The sequence below is a fragment of the Pristiophorus japonicus genome, chromosome 8, assembly GCF_044704955.1.
Source record: "Pristiophorus japonicus isolate sPriJap1 chromosome 8, sPriJap1.hap1, whole genome shotgun sequence".
NCBI lineage: Eukaryota > Metazoa > Chordata > Chondrichthyes > Pristiophoridae > Pristiophorus > Pristiophorus japonicus.
The window spans coordinates 90,320,878-90,334,190 of NC_091984.1; the positions used below are offsets into that span (position 1 = coordinate 90,320,878).

At 44.5% G+C, this 13,313-nt stretch overlaps 1 protein-coding gene across 1 annotated transcript in view; it reads right to left on the minus strand.

Moving 5' to 3' along the window:
- The window catches only part of ror1 (receptor tyrosine kinase-like orphan receptor 1), a 331,882-nt gene that overhangs the window by 94,616 nt on the left and 223,953 nt on the right, over positions 1 to 13,313 (minus strand). The window lies entirely within an intron of this gene.

Below are 13,313 nucleotides of genomic sequence, written 5' to 3' on the forward strand. Positions count from 1 at the left end.
TTGGGTGGAGATAAGCAATAATAAGGGGAAAAAGTCAATGGTGGGCATAGTCTATAGGCCGCCTAACAGTAGCTACACTGTTGGAAGGAATAGAAATCAAGAAATAAAAAAGGAACGGCAATAATCATGGGTGATTTTAACCTTCATATTGATTGGACAAAGCAAATTGGCCAGGGTAGCCTTGGGGAAGAGTTCATAGAGTTTATCCGGGATTGTTTCCTTGAACAGTACGTTGCGGAACCAACCAGGGAGCAGAATATCTTAGATCTGGTACTGTGTAATGAGACAGAATTAATAAACGATCTCCTAGTAAAGGATCCTCTAGGAATGAGTGACCATAGCTTGGTTGAATTTCAAATTCAGATGGAGGGTAAGAAAGTTGGATCTCAAACCAGTGTCCTAAGCTTAAATAAAGGTGACTATAAAGGTATGTAGGCAGAGTTGGCTAAAGTGGACTGGGAAAATAGATTAAAGAATGGGATGGTTGATAGGCAGTGGCAAACATTTAAGGAGATAATTCATAACTCTCAACAAAAATATATTCCAATGAGAAGGAAAGACTGTAAGAGAAGGGTTCACCATCCGTGGCTAACTAAGGAAATAAGGGATGATATCAAATTGAAAACAAGGGCAGACAAAGTGGCCAAGCTTAGTGGGAGGACAGAGGATTGAGAAACTTTTAAAAGCCAGCAAAGAACGACTAAAAAATCAACAAAGAGAGGAAAGATAGATTATGAAAGTAAACTAGCAGGAAATATAAAAATAGATAGTTAGAGTTTCTACAGGTACATAAAAAGGAAAAGAGTGGCGAAAGTAAATGTTGGTCCCTTTGAGGTTGAGGCTGGGGAATTAATAATGGGGAACAGGGAAATGGCAGAGACTTTGAACAAATATTTTGTATTGGTCTTCATGGTAGAAGACACTAAAAACATCCCAATAGTGGGTAATCAATGGGCTATAGGAAGGGAGGAACTAAATACAATCACTATCACTAAAGAAGTAGTACTCGGTAAAATAATGAGACTGAAGACAACAAGTCCCCTGGACCTGGTGGCTTGCATCCTAGAGTCTTAAAAGAAATGGATGCATTGGTTGTAATCTACCAAAATTCCCTGGATTCTGCGGAGGTCCCAGCGGATTGGAAAACCGCAAATGTAACACCCCTATTTAAAAAAGGAGGCAGACAGAAAGCAGGAAACTATAGACCAGTTAGCCTAACATCTGCATTGGGAAAATGCTAGAGACCATTATTAAGGAAGAGTAGCAGGACATTTGGAAAAGCATAATTCAGTCAAGCAGAGTCAGCATGGTTTTATGAAAGGGAAATCATGTTTGACAAATTTGCTGGAGTTCTTTGAGGATGTAACGAGCAGGGTGGATAAAGGGGAACCTGTGGATGTGGTGTATTTGGATTTCCAGAAGGCATTTGATAAGGTACCACATGAAAGATTACTGCACAAGATAAAAGTTCACGGGGCTGGGGGCAATGTATTAATATGGATAGAGGATTGGCTAACTAACAGAAAACAGAGAGTCAGGATAAATGAGTCTTTTCCTGGTTGGCAAACAGTAACTAGTGGGTTGCCGCAGGGATCGGTGCTGGGGCCTCAACTATTTACAATCTATATTAATGACTTGGATAAAGGGACCGAGTGTAATGCAGCCAAGTTTGTTGATGATACAAAGATGGGTGGGAAAGCAAATTGTGAGGAGGACACAAAAAATCTGCAAAGGGATATAGACAGGCTAAGTGATGAGCAAAAATTTGGCAGATGGAGTATAATGAGGGAAAATGTGAGGTTATCCACTTTGGCAGAAGAAATAGAAAAGCAAATTATAATTTAAATGGAGAAAAATTGCAAAGTGCTGCAGTACAGAGGGATCTGGGGTTACTTGTGTATGAAACACATAAAAGTTAGTATGCGGGTACAGCAAGTAATCAGGAAGGCAAATGGAATGTTGGCCTTTATTGCAAGGGGAATGGAGTATAAAAGCAGAGAAGTCCTGCTACAACTGTACAGGGTATTGATGAGGCCACACCTAGAGTACTTGTTCAGTTTTGATCGCAGTATTTAAGGAAGGAATTACTTGCATTGGAAGTAGTTCAGAGAAGGTTCACTAGATTGATTCTGGAGATGAGGAGGTTGCCTTCTGAATATAGGTTAAGTAGTTTGGGCCTGTACTCATTGGAGTTCAGAAGGATGAGGGGTGATTTTATTGAAACATATAAGATATTGAGGGGTCTCGACAAGGTGGATGCAGAGAGGATATTTCCACTCATAGGGGAATCTAGAACTAGGGGGCATAGTCTCAGAATAAGGGGCCGTCCATTTAAAACTGAGATGAGGAGGAATTTCTTCTCTGAGAGGGTTGTAAATCTGTGGAATTCTCTGCTCCAAAGAGCGGTGGAGGCTGGGTCATTGAATATATTTAGGGCGGAGATAAGACAGATTTTGGGGCGATATGGGGATAAAGGGTTATGGAGAGCGAGCAGGGAAGTGGAGCTGAGTCAATGATCAGATCAGCCATGATCTTATTAAATGGCGGAGCAGGCTCGAGGGGCCAAATGGCCTACTCCTGCTCCTATTTCATATGTTCTTATGTTCTTATAAATCCGAGTTCACTCTGCCCAATCCTATTATTATTTTCTAACTACTAACTCGTCCGTAATTCCCCGTTTTCTCTCTTCCTCCTTTCTTAAATAGCGGGGTTACATTCATCATCATCATAGGCAGTCCTTTGAAATCGGGGAAGACTTGCTTCCACTCTAAAAGTGAGTTCTCAGGTGACTGAACAGTCCAATACGGGAATTACAGTCTCTGTTGCAGGTGGGACAGACAATCGTTGAAGGAAAGGGTGGGTGGGACTGGTTTGCCGCAAGCTCCTTCCGCTGCCTGTGCTTGTTTTCTGCATGCTCTCGGCGACGAGACTCGAGGTGCTCAGCGCTCTCCCGGATGCTCTTCCTCCACTTAGGGCGGTCTTTGGCTAGGGACTCCCAGATGTCGGTGGAGATGTTGCACTTTATCAAGGAGATTTTGAGAGTGTCTTTGATGTGTTTCCTATGCCCACGGGGGCCTCACTTGCTGTGTAGGTGTTCCGAGTAGAGCGCTTGCTTTGGGAGTCTCGTGTCGGGCAAGTGAACAATGTGTCCCGCCCAACGGAGCTGGTCGAGTGTGGTCAGTGCTTTGATGCTGGGAATGTTGGCCTGATCGAGAACACTAATGTTGGTGCGTCTGTACTCCCAGGGGATTTGCAGGGTCTTGCAGAGGCATCGCTGGTGATATTTCTCCAGTGATTTGAGGTGTCTACAGTATATGGTCTATGTCTCTGAGCCATACAGGAGGGTGGATATCACTACAGCCCTGTAGACCATAAGCTTGGTGCCAGATTTGAGGGCCTGATCTTCGAATACTCTCTTCCTCAGGCGGTCGAAGGCTGTGCTGGCACACTGGAGGCGGTGTTGAACCTCTTCTTCGATGTCTGCCCTTGTTGATAATAGGCTCCTGAGGTATGGAAAGTGGTCCACGTTGTCCAGGACCGCGCATGGATCTTGATGACTGGGGGGGCAGTGCTGTGTGGCGGGGTCAGGTTGGTGGAGGGCCTTTGTCTTATGAATGTTTAGTGTAAGGCCCATGCTTTCGTATGCCTCGGTGAAGGTGTAGACGATGACTTGGGAGTTCAGCCTCTGAATGTGCGCAAACGCAAGTGTCGTCTGCATACTGTAGTTCAACAACAGAGGATGGGATGGTCTTGGATCTGGCCTGGAGGCGACGAAGATTGAACAGGTTCCCACTGGTTCTGTAGTTTAGTTCCACACCAGAGGGGAGCTTGTTGAGTGTGAGGTGGAGCATTGCAGCGAGGAAGATAGAGAAGAGGGTTGGCGTGATGACGCAGCCCTGCTTGACCCCGGTCCGGACATTGATTGGGTCTGTGACAGATCCATTGGTCAGGATCACGGCTTGCATGTCGTCATGGAGCAGGCGGATGATGGTGATAAACTTTAGGGGGCAGCCGAAATGGTTAACTCCATAGTCCCTCATGGTTAACAGTGTCAAAGGTCTTTGTGATGTCAAAGAAGGCCATGTACAAGGGTTGGTGCTTTTCCCTGCATTTCTCTTGTAGTTGACGGGCCATAAAGATCATGTCCGTTGTACTCCGTAGTGGACGAAATCCGTACCATGAATCCGGGAGGAGCTCCTTAGCCACAGGGAGAAGACGGTTGAAGAGGATTCTAGCGATGACTTTCCCAGCCGCTGACAACAGGGAGATTCCTCTGTAGTTGCTGCAGTCGGACTTGTCCCCTTTTTTAAAGATGGTCACGATTACTGCATCTCTGAGATCTCCTGGCATGCTCTTCTCCTTTCAGATGAGAGAGATGAGGTCATGCATTCGGGCCAATAGTGCCTCTCCGCCATACTTCAGTGCCTCAGCGGGAGTTCCATCCGCTCCTGTAGCCTTGTTCTTGAGCTGATGGATTGCCTTTTCTACCTCGTGCAGGGCTGGGATTTTGCTGAGGTGGTGGCAGGTAGCATGCTGCGGGATGGAGTCGAGGGCACTCGTGTCAAAGGCAGAGTCTCGATTAAGGAGATCTTCAAAATGCTCCTTCCAGCGGGTCCTGACTGCCTCAGTATCTTTGATGAGTGTCTTCCCGTTCTTGGCCAGCAGTGGGGTGGGGCCATGGATGCTTGGGCTGTAGATGGACTTGACTGCGGTGAAGAATCCTCGCACATCATGGCTGTCAGCCAGCTACTGAATCTCCTGTGCTTTCTCCACCCACCATCTATTCTTTAGGTCGCGGGTTTTTTGTTGGACCTCGGCCTTAAGCCATCTGTAAAGCTGCTTTGCTGCTCCCGAGTTGTGTTGTTGTTTTAGGTTCAGAAATGCCCTGCGCTTGCGATTTATTAGCTCTTGGATCTCCTGGTCATTCTCATCAAACCAGTCCTGGTGTTTCTTGGTTGAATGACCGAGTGTCTCTTTGCAGGCACTGGTGGCCTGGAGGGCAGACCAAGCGCTGTGGGCACTCTGTGTCTCGGGGCCATCAAGGGTCGCCAGGGTTAGGATTAGGGTTAGCAGTGAAGCACAGGCTGTATAGGGGCTCTCTTAGCTGGGTCTTTGAGTGCCCCAGCATTGATTTTTCTGCAGCACTGCTACTGTAGCCATCATCGCTTTGGGGCTATATTGATGTTGATGACGGAACGGATTAGGCGGTGGTCTGTCCAGCAGTCGTCGGAACTCTACCTCATTAGCTATCTTCCAATCCGCGGGAACCGTTCTAGAATCTATGGAATTTTGGAAGACAACAACCAATGCATCCACTATCTCTATAGCCACCTCTTTCAAAACCCTAGGATGTAGGCCATCAGGTCCACGGGATTTATCGGCTTTCAGTCCCATTAATTTCTCCAGTTGTATTTTTTTTACGAATACTAATTTCTTTCAGTTCCTCATTCTTGCTAGACCCTTGGTTCTCCACTATATCCGGGAGGTTTTTTGCATCTTCTTCCATGAAGACAGACACAAAGTATTTGTTTAATTTCTCTACATTTTCTTATTCCCCGTTATAATTTCTCCTGTCTAAGCCTGTAAGGGACCACATTTACTTTTGCTAATCTTTTCCTTTTTACCTACCTTTAGAAACTTTTACAGTCTGTTTTTATGTCTCTCGCTAGTTTACTCTCATGTTCTACTTTGCCTTTCTTTATCAATTTCTTGGTCCTCCTTTAATTTATTTATCTCATTGGACATTTATCTCATTGCTGTCTGTTCCACCTCCCCTGCTCTTCTTCAAATAGTGAATCCTCTACATCCACCTGTGAAGCACACCCTCAGTACTGCATTGAAGTGTCTGCCTGAATTATGTGCTCAAGTCTCTGGAGTGGGACCGGAACTCACGACCTTCTAACTCAGAGAAGAGAGTGCTGTCACTGAGTCACGGCTGACATACTATATTATACAGGATGCATTTAGGTGTTCCTTTCTGTCCCTCGGTGTTCAGCTCTCGTCTCTGAGAGCCACAAGCCTTTTCTCAGTATCTTCCAGATAATTCCTGATTACAAAGAATGCAACTCAAACCTCTATGACCAGAGCTGCCAGCTTGTTCCAATATCAGAGAATTCATTTGCCAACATATGGAACCTTCAGTAACTTATGATATTCGGGCATCAAGATGACGCACAGACCCCTTCATCTCAGACAGAGAATCTTTATACTGTACAACTGTAAGTTTAATTAAAATCAATGGGAAATTCTGCTCCCCCTCCCACCCCCAACCCCCACCCCCAGCCCCACACCCACCCTGCCACTAATTTCTGTTGAGAATTAACCCCAGAACAACCATTCTTTGTTTTATTACTCAAAGAAATCCTTTACACTTTACACAGCAACTTTATTCAGAACATAAGCTAATTCTCTGCTGGGTTTGTGTTGGCAGGCATGTGGCTGAGTCTCCTCACTTCAGACTTATCTCAGACTCAGCTGGGACCCTGGCTTTTTGCAGTTTTTGAAATTAAAAAAATACTTTATACATCTTAGACATCCCAGAGAAATTCTACTTCCTTCTGTCACACTTTATTTTCCAGCTATTTCCTCTCTTGGAGACACTGAGTCACGTTGAGGTAGAGTTCCACAGATGGAACCCTTATGTAGCTCACCTGAGTAACCGTCCTTTCTGTCTGAGTCTGGACGGTAAGTGCTAATAAAACTATTGGACCATAGAGGGTATCATAAAAAAAAGAAATTGCATTTATATAGCGTCTTTCACGGCCTCAGGATGTCCCAAACCACTTTATATCCAACAAAATGCTGTTGAAGTGTAGGAATGTTGTGCACAGAATGTTCCCACAACAGCAGTGAGGTACATGGCCAGATAATCTTTCTTATCCTCATGGAAAATTCACAGACTCACTTTTGATCAGGAGTCATTGTATATTGTTCAGAATCAGGTAAAAATAAAGTTACATTTATATAGCGCCTTTCATGACCTCAGGACGTCCCAAAGCGCTTTGCAGCCAATGAAGTGCAGCACAGAACCCCGGCTAATTTCCCCTCCACAGCATGGGGATACTGACGCTAATTGTAGTGCCTTGATCCCAATGCCATACCTTCATGAAAACTATCACATGATTGGCAACTATTTCAAATATCAGACTACTCAGGACAACAAAACAAAATAGGTGAATGGCTTTTACGGGTCAAAGATTAAGAAACACTCATTGAACAGAAAGACACACCTACCTCTAGCCCTTTTTTCTCAAAATTCATGTAAGGACATCATGAATGGAGCAAATATCCAACAAGATTTACTCATCATGGATTTATGTGCCTTTTAGCTCATTCTTTTAAGCAATATTCCAGGTTTTTTTGTACCAGTTACTCATTGATTAATAATAACATAAGAAATAGGAGCAAGATTAATAGTAATAATTAATACTAATGGTACGGTACAGTTCCACAGGCTCTTCAATCCCTGGGCTGTGTGGCCTTTCCTTGTGGGTGAGTCAAGATATTGACTGTTACTGGGCTATTCTACCTTGAACATCAAAACATCCGAGACCAACCCAGGGACGGGAGCCATCACAAGCAGCTACTCTGATTCAACAACAACAACTTGTATTTATATAGCGCCTTTAATGTAGTGAAACATCCCAAGGCGCTTCACAGGAGTATTGAGATTTTAAAAATTGACACCAAACCACATAAGTAGAAATTAGTACAGGTGACTAAAAGCTTGGCCAAAGAGGTGAGTTTTAAGAAGTGTCTTGAAGGAGGAAAGAGAGGTAGAAAGGCGGAGAGGGTTAGGCAGGGAGTTCAAGAGGTTGAGGCCGAGGCAACAAAAGACACGGCCACCAATGGTTGAGCGATTATAGTCAGGGATGCTCAAGAGGGCAGAATTAGAGGAGTGCAAACACTTGGGGGGTTGTGGGGCTGAAGGAGATTACAGAGATAGGGAGGGGCGAGGCCATGGAGGGATTTGAAAATAAGGATGAGAATTTTGAAATCGAGGTGTTACTTAACCGGAAGCCAATGTAGGTCAGCGAGCACAGGGGTGATGGGTGAGTGGGACTTGGTGCGAGTTAGGACACGGGCAGCCGAGCTTTGGATCACCTCTAGTTTACGTAAGATAGAATGTAGAGACCAGTCAGGTAGAGTGTGAAAGTCACAATCAACTAGCAATACTTTGGATTCACTGCATTTGGATCTCCATCACTGTTTTCCATTGATTGGCAAGAGTTAAATAGTTTGTGGTTGGTCCGTGATAAATTATTACACCTAAACAGCAAATTAGGTCATTAGTTGGCTATTCTTGAAAATATAGGTTTTTGTTCGGCTATCCTTTCAAGTGATAAAGAAACTCAGGCCCATTTCCTTGGTGACTCATCGTGCAAATACATGGCGCAGTGTTTAACTGAGCCACATAGAACAGTAAGACCCCCAGGTTTGATTCCCAATCTGTGCTGAGTTAGCCAATCTCAATTGGAGCAGAAGTTTGGGTGCCACAATTGCCTCAGAACCTATGATCTGAAAAGTAGAAAAATCAGTCACTATCCAATGGCCCCCACTGGAAAATGTCTGATTGTGGACTTTGGGTGAGAGCAGGCTGAAGTGCAGTGGCTTGGATGTGATGTCTTCCATGATCAAATAGCCCAATACTCATGTCTGGTCTCACATGAGGAATGGCCTATTGGGTGGGTATTGGAGAGCTGCTGGAATACTCCAGCATAGTCAGCATGTTCAAGACAGTAGAAAAAGGAGAAAGTCAGGCAGGTGGAAGAAATGCTTTAACTTAACCATTTAAAAAAAAACAGACAGTCAGATATCCTCATGAGCACTCTAATATACAACACAATATCAACCAAGCATTCTATTCAGTGTGTTGTCAATGCTTGGAAGGTTCACCGCTGCCAGTCTGTTGCCTGAGCTGGTATAAGACCTTTCAAGGGTTGGGGGTTTGAAGGACTCTCTGGAGAATTGACCAGACCATCCTTAATTTCCCAGTATAGTACGGGCTCCCATCCATGATTACTTAAAGAATAAAAGTCTGGTACATGAGTGTTGTTGTAGGAAAATAGCATGATGGAAATTCAATCAAGAAAGTTGTCAGGGAAATACTGATCTAGTTGCAGAACGCAGACAGGATACTGATCTAATTAACAAACTGCCATTGTCGCTATTTCTGAGGTAACGGCTCAAGAATGTGGAGTCAGGTGGGCAAACAAGGTAAATAAGCTCGACGTACTAAATGGATTAAAAGCAAGCCAAGGACCTTCGACTATCGATAGATTTGCAACCATAATATAATCAAGGAGAAAGAATGTGAGCGACACCCTGGGGATCACCCCCAGGAACACGTGGACAGGGACTAAGAAAGGTATAATAAGAATGTAACCATTTCTGTATTCTGCAGATTGCTCCACCTCGAGTGGTCGAGAGAGGCTCTCCGGGCATATGCTCGAGAAATAAAGAGCTGATGTTGAATTAAGACCTACCCAACTCGACTCATTAGAAGAACCAGAGGTGGTTTCGGTTGAAAAGCAACTGAGACAGCGTGGGCGCATTTCACCCGGACGAGGTCCGGTCTCTGAGGTGTTACCTCAGCAAGTGTTCAAGGAATTATGAGCTGATTTGAAGCCATTCTTCCCCAGGAAGAAAGGTAATACTGGCTGTGCACTACAGCAAATTCAGGTGGTAGAAAGTTTCCCACGATTAGGTGACTCTGGATCAGCTCCCAGGCTAGTCTAAAGTTCCAGCTCCCACTGAAATGAATAGAGCAACTTTGTGATGTAGCCAATCCCTCCCCAAAGCCATGTCATAGGAACAGTTGCAGGTAAGGGTAAAAGAAACCTGAAAGGGCAGGTGTCTGAGGCTGCAAAATCAGTATTATTTTAATGAAGAGTGCATGACCATTTTACGAGGCTTGTTGTTGGTGGGAGAGGCTCACCGCTGGCAATGCAGACTCTGAAAATTACCCAATATATGTAATTTTATACTACTATCTCTCCTGTGAGATTGCTCACAGCAAGTCAACTAGCTAGTAACACTAAGGATGGCCCAGGATGTGCTACCTTTTTCACACCCTTTCTATAGCGGGAACTTCTGGAAAATTTAACAGTCTATTTTGATGGGTGTGTGGCTTTCAATGCTGCTGGCTCAGCTCTCAGCTCTGCAGGCCCACAGACAATGTTGCAATACAGTGTTGCAAACGTAGCGGCGGTAGGCTTTCTCCCTCTTCCTCATGATAATGATGGATTAGACCTTGCCTTGTGAATGTACTATTCTTCATATCTGAGCCTAGCCAGTGAGTGTGGAGAGGCTACATGGCCTTGGAGAATATCAAAGCTTCGCACAATTCTCTCCTCGCCCAACCTCAGGCACATGCACTTCACACTGAAGGCACTGAATAGTAATAAGGAGCAGCTATCCTGATTAATTTTCCCCTCTCTAGTCTAGAGGTACTAAAGCCATTGCAGCTCTTGCTCTGCCACTCTAAATAAAATCTACCAGCTCAATATTACAGAAACAATATTTCAGTGAACGAGCGGTTAATCTATGGAACAGACTCCCGAGGGAAATGGTGGAAGCAGTTAGTATTGAATCATTCAGATGCAAATAAAATAGATTTCTTTCAGAAAATAACATTTTGGGATAGAGTAATTTGAGACATGACATGTGGTAAGTGTAGCATGCTTGGGAGGAAAAAGGTGACTTTTGAACTATGGCTCCCGAAGCTCTCCATTACTCGGCTTCTCCTCGTGTCATCTCTGGGTCTGTTGTCGACTAATTGATCAAGGCTGATTGCTGTGATTAGTCAACAACTCCACTATTGTTCTATCATGCAACGACCAGGATGGTAGAAGGCCAATTAGATGGACCTTGGTCTTTTTCATCCAGCAATTCCTATGTTCCCCAGCAATGATGACCAGGATCAAAACCGAAACGTTCCTGTTTTGTAACAGCCAAAATTGTGAACCCCGAATTACTGGACTGATTATTTATTGGCAAGTTTTTTTTAACTGAAGCTCAAGCATCTTCCCTGTAACTATTTCACTGCAGATCTTCTTTTCTCAATCTCTAATGCCACTTTGATCTCTCACATTCTTGCTGAAAACGGAAAATATTTTATTTTATAATTTCATGGAACTGTGCCATTTCTCCTCAAAGTCCAAAGCTCACCTCCCTCTTTTCTCCTCTGGCTGTTTTATGTACCGTTTTAAATATCAGGTTGAAAAAACCTTTCTGGCTCTTGCATTAAAAGGAAAATAAATACTATTTTCTACCATAGGTCATGTTCTGTCCTTCTGCCTTTTCTCTTTGTTTTTTTTAGTTAATTCCCCCTCTCTTCTTTCCCTGCACTCGAAAAAAGTCACATTTAAAACCATATTGTTGATTTACTTTGTGCTAAACTAAAATAATGAAAGTATTTTAAAAGAACCTTCATAAGGCCTCTTCCCTGATGTGGCTCATCCCCATTATTTTAGATCAAATGTTAATGGGTAACATAACTGAACAGGTCGTGAGGAGTTCCCCAAGGGCTCAATAGGCAAGGGCACTCAGCAAGGTGGGCCTGCACTTTGTTGCTGTTGTGTGTAGTTACATAGACTCCCCTGAATTCTTTAGAATTCTCTCAGATAAAGAAAGGGCGGGAGCAGGAGGGGGGAGTGGGGGGCGATAATACAGTGTTATGGAACCATTCACAGGTGTATTTGGGAATTCTCTTCATTTTTCATATGGCTGGTCCACCCCTGCAGTTAAGGACGATTCTGTATTCTAACCCTAGCCTGCGTGGAGTTAGCTAATCTTAGCCAGGCATTCAACACCTGGCCTTCACGTTAGGTGGGCTAGGGCTGGTTAAAAAAATATCAGCCAGCATTCCCATTCCTGATCACTATCCAGTAACTTATTTTCCACATTACAACAGTGACTACACTCCAAAAGTACTTCATTGGGTGTAAAGCGCTTTGAGACAATTGGGGGTCATGAAAGGCGCTATATAAATGCAAGTTCTTCTTCTACTACAACTGGAAAATGCGGATACCTGGAAGGGTACCATGTTAGCTGACATTGTTAATAGTTCTCTCTCCTCAGGTATTGTCTCCCTCTCCCTCAAATCTGCAATCATCACCCCTCTTCTCAAAAAAACAACCCTTGACTTCTCCGTCCTTGTAAACTACTGTCCTTCCTCTCCAAAGTCCTTGAACGTGTTGCCACCTCCCAAATCCATGCCCATCTTTTCCACAGTTCCATGTGTGAATCCCTACAATCCGGTTTCCGCGCCTGCCAAAGTACCAAAATGGCTCTCATCAAAGTCACAAATGACATCCTGTAACAAAGGCAAACTATCCCTCCTCATCCTTCTTGACTTTTCTGCAGCCTTTGACACAGTTGACCATATTATCCTTCTCCAACACCTCTCCACCATCATCCAGCTGGGTGGGACTGCACTTGCCTGGTTCTACTCTTATCATCTATCTAATCGTAGCCAGAGAATCACCTGCAATGGCTTCTCTTCCCACTCCCGCATTGTTACCTCTGTGTCCCCCAAGGATCGTCCTTTGCCCCCTCCTATTTCTCATCTACATGTTGTCCCTTGGCAACATCATCCGAAAACACAGCGTCAGTTTCCACATGTACGCTGATAACACCCAGCTCCTCCTCACGACCATTTCTCTCGACCCCTCCACGGTCTCTAAATTGTCAGGCTGCTTGTCTGATATCCAGTTCTGAAATTTTCTCAAATTAAATAATGGGAAGGCTGAAGCCATTGTTTGCGGTCCTCGCCACAAACTCCATTCCCTAGCCACTGACTCCATCCCACTTCCCAACTTCTGTCTGAGGCTGAATTACACTGTTCGCAACCTTGGTGTTCTATTTGACCCCGAAATGAGCTTTCGACCACATATCCGCAGCATAACTAAGACCGCCTATTTCCACCTCCGTAACATCGCCCGTCTCCTCAGCTCATCTGCTGCAGAAACCCTCATCCATGCTCTTGTTACCTCTAGACTTAACAATTCCAACACACTCCTGGCTGGCCTCCAACATTCTACCTTACGTAAACTTGAGGTGATCAAAACTCGGCTGCCCGTGTCCTAACTCGCATCGTCCCGCTCACCTATCACTTCTGTGCTCGCTGACCTACATTGGCTCCAAGTTAAGCAATGCCTCAATTTCAAAACTCTCATCCTTATTTTCAAATCCCTGCATGGCCTTGCCCCCTCACCATCTCTGTAATCTCCTTCAACCCCACAACCCCCTGTGATATCTGCGCTCCTCTAATTCTGTCCCCTTGAGCATCCCTGATTATAATCGCTCAACTA